Source organism: Pongo abelii, chromosome 10 (genome assembly GCF_028885655.2).
Source record: "Pongo abelii isolate AG06213 chromosome 10, NHGRI_mPonAbe1-v2.0_pri, whole genome shotgun sequence".
NCBI lineage: Eukaryota > Metazoa > Chordata > Mammalia > Primates > Hominidae > Pongo > Pongo abelii.
The window spans coordinates 14,059,121-14,063,447 of NC_071995.2; positions in this window are offsets into that span (position 1 = coordinate 14,059,121).

Genomic DNA, 4,327 nt, shown 5'->3' on the forward strand with positions numbered 1-4,327 from the left:
TTGGGAGGCTGAGGCAGGAGAATCGCTTGAACCTGGGAGTTGGAGGTTGCGGTGAGCCGAGGTTGTGGCGAGCCGAGATCACGCCATTGCACTCCAGCCTGGGCAACAAGAATGAAACTCCATCTAAAAAAAAAAAAAAAAAAAAGGAAAAGAAAAGAAAAGCTTTGAAAAGAGTGGTTGTGTGAGAGGCTACTTCGGAGGTGCAAGCACAGGATAGAAGGAGCTATTATCGGAAGTGGTGGCTGTTCCCAGTTGGATGTAGGTAGACACATAAAGGTAAACTGCAAAGGAACAATCACAAGTGTTTGTGGCTGGGTGAAGATGGAGTTGAAGAGAGAAATGGGTCAAACAAAGGTTTTGAATGTTTCCAGCCTGGATTGCAAAAGAATTCAGTGACACCTACTTACCTGCACACACACACACGTTCATTTATTGAGTACTTGCTATTAGCGAGAGACTGCCTTAGATGTTAAAAATACAAAATACGTAAGACAGGACCCGTGACTTTAAATTTTTACAGTCAAAGTGGGATAACAATATTCAATAAGCAATTTTAGAGTGCCCGGTATCTTCTAGAGATAATAGACAATATTATATAGAGAAGTTTAGGAATCAGAAGAGGGTACTTTAGATTCGGTTGTATGGGAAGGGAAGTATAACTTCAACTTATGTGCAAGGAACTCAGGGTTACGGAGAGACTTCCACATAGAAATGTAGAGAGGACAAAGGCAAACGTAGAATTAAAGCCCAGGAAGGGGAATGCACGTTCAAGAGGGCTTAGTGAAAGTAGATGTCCTCGAAAGAGAAAGTATGAAGAGAGAAGAGACAGAGGCAGAAATTCAAACCTTAGGCTACAATCACATTTAGAGTTGGCAAATTAGATCAACTAAGATGGGATAAACACAATCAGAGCAGAGTTGGGACAGGGTATATTACTCAAAGGAAGGAGAGGCTTTATTCAACAGTGTTGGTGGTTGAGGGGGGATTGAATTGCAGAGGTCGAGGTGGGAAGGATTAAGAAAAGATCATGAAGCGGGGGGGTGTACGCAGTCAAGGAACCCTCTGTTCCTAGGACTTTTTCACCAAAGAGTGGATGACCATGTCAGGGATGTCACAGAAAACCCCATAAACTCGGTGAAAAATTGGGCCAGATAAAGGATTGTTCAACTATGGTGTTTTCAAGAAAAGCATTACTAATGGAAACAAAGTATAGAAGTTTATAAACTATTTGCCTTTTTTATGCTAATAAATCAAAGAACATCAGATTTATCAAAATAGTAATTTTGTATTTGATGACTTGCATTTAGATATGGTTCATAGAGTGAGAAAGGTAATTTACCTGAAAGGTACCTTACCTGGCAATTGGACATAACTCCCAGCCCATGGCATGCCCACCAACATCTGTAGCTCATATGAATATCATTAGCAATAATGTGTATGGTCATGGTGTGTTAAGCATACTACAGGTTCTCTTGTAACTCAACATTTTTATAATACTGTGATTTAACAATTAGAGGTCATAGGTTAGGAGCTTCTGAAGGGTAGGGAATGTGTATTGTACCCCTGCGTGTGTATCCCTTACAAGGTCTGATACACTGGTAAGTACTTAATAAATAAACTGATGGAGGCCTTTGGTAGTGCAGTAAAGTTACAATGGAGCAGGAAAACTTTTTCAGTATCTAGTCATGAAGATGATTAAGAGATTGAAAAATAGAGGTAAAATGTAAGGGGGTGACTTTTGAAATAGCCTTCATATCTGTGAATGGTCACTGCATTATTGGGACATATATTTAGGCTCTGATAAGGTGGACTTAGATTGGATATGAGAAAGCTGTTTTGGCAATAAAGGCTGATAGATCCTGAGCTAAGATTGTCAAAAAGATGTGAGTGGTAGAGGTCTGAAAGTGCTTGAAAAATGAAAGCAATCTATGTTGGAGATTTTATTCCTTTTCCTTTCCCTTCACTAATACAGTGATCCAGGCCTCCATATAAAATTTCTCTCCTTGTAACACGACTCGAGCAAATCTTCTATTTCTTGGAGCCTTGATACTAACCACCTATTGACCATTCTTAGGGCACAAACTCAATCTATTATGCCTCCTGCATTCCCCGTGGCTAATGACTCAGTGGATCTTCAGTGAATATTAAACTGTGAATGTCAGGAAATGAGGTGCCACTAGCAGTAAGCAATGAGAGTGAGTGAGAGGAGATGGTGTGTGTGCATTTCCTGTGGTTGTGTCAGCCCTCTTTCCATTCATGGGAAAATGTGCTTCCTCACTCTTCCTTACAAGAGGACCCGGCTTCATTGCTTATTGTGAATTATGAGTTATCTTTTCCATACACATACACCAGGAATGGAAACCATGGACTTGAGTACATTATATTTCACTTTGCCAACTCTCCCTTGCCTTACTCTCTACTGTTGTTTTCCCTCATTTATAAATCACCTTGCACTGTGGTCAGACATTTACTAGAAGCTTTGCTGGAGCCTTTGACAATGGCTGTCCTCACTTGACAGGTGACACTCTGCTGAGAAAAATGCCAGAGGAACTTGAACACAAATTCTCACCCTCTTCCCACTTGGCCTCAATCTGGACTTTCTCCTTCTTCCCTTCTGTCGGCTTCCTGTTCTCTCTTTTCCATTCCATTGCCTTTCCCAATTTCATATTCAAAGATGCTTTGAACACAACAAAAATACTGCCAGAGCTAATTATAATTGCACAAGAATTTTGTTATATTACATAGATTTCTTCTAGCCTGAATATTTCAAATTGACCTCTGAGAGGTAAAAAGAATGGGTGTGATCACAGTTCCCTCCCTTCCCCCTCTCTCTTCAGTTTCTATTGAGGGGAACATTCTTCCCCTCCCTGTCTGTGCCTATTTTTATTCCCTGTCCCCTGCGCCCTTATTTAAACCTAAAATATTGATGAGCTCCACCTCAAGCTCAGCATTTATTAGTACAGCTACAGCTCAGTTCAGTACAGGTGGGTTCAAATCCACAGGGTTCCTGAGAGGCCAGAGGCAGTGAGGTGCGAAGGATCATATACGGAGGACAGATGACACCGAGCATTTATATGAATGTCTTGTGTACTTGGGGTAGAGTTACATGGGTGGGAGAGGGGGCAAATTTGAGAAACAATCTAGGGGAGTCCCCTAAGTCAGCAGGATTCAGTGGCGGTGGGTGTATGGTGTGGATTCCAGGGAAGGTAGGAGGCTACAGCAGTCAGGGTCGGAACTTGTGTCAGGCTGCCGGTGTTCAACTGCCAACTCCATATCTCACTAGTGGCCTAATCTGGGGCACGGCCCTTAACAGCTCTGAGCAGTTTCCTATAAAATAGAGGTAATAATAGTTTCTAGTTCACAGGTCTTGGAGAGAAATTAGGTTATGCATATAAAAGCATTTAACTCAGTGCCGGGCATGTGGAAAGTAATCAATAAGCAGTAGCAATCATTATGTGTTCTCCTTTTTACTGATGTCCATCAGTAATCAGCAAATTGTAAATATTATTTCTTCAACTATCTCTGTGAGAGAGAATTTATGAAAATGTTTTTTAAAACCAATCATTAGCTTTAGGAAAAAAAGTAAAGGCAAGCACAATTTGTTCCATAGATAGTATCAATAATTCTGGGCTGATAATCAACTTATTAAGTTTTCTACATTGTTCAAGACATTAATTTGCTTGCTATTTGTTTGTGTGAGCGATGTCTCTGTTGTATGATGTATGTGTATGTGTGTATATGTGTGTGTGGGCGTGTACATAGACGTACACATATACACACACACAGGATGGTGAGTGAAATGTTTCCTGTTGCTCTGCGATTGGTAACTGGGGCACAAAGCCTGCCAAGTGTCAGGACCTCTGTGGCAGGAGGCTGGACAGCTGGGAGGTGGTTCACAGGTCTGGGAGCTGGAGGACAGACGGGTGGAAAAGGTCAAGCTGGAGGTGAATCCTTTACATCAAAGGGTTGTGCTGCAGGGAGGCTCACAGGTACTCTAAAGAACTCGCATGTGTGTCTGAGGAGAGACAGCCCACAATTGGAGGCCTGCTGCATGGAGGGTTCCAATGGCCAGTCTGGGTAAACTAGAGATGCTGCCATAGTCAGCAGAGAGAGAGAGACAGGACGGACAGTGGCCAGCCACTCAGAGGCATGTGTCCACCACCCCTCCCGTCCCCCACCAACATCACTGGGAGAATCAGGATTGGCGGGGTTCGAGTGCAGGAAGTGGCTCAGAGTCAGATCACAGTCCCGGATTTCAGCTTATTAGGGGATGAATGTGTCCTCCACAAAATGATAGATTGGCTTTCCAATCCCCAGTACATCAGAA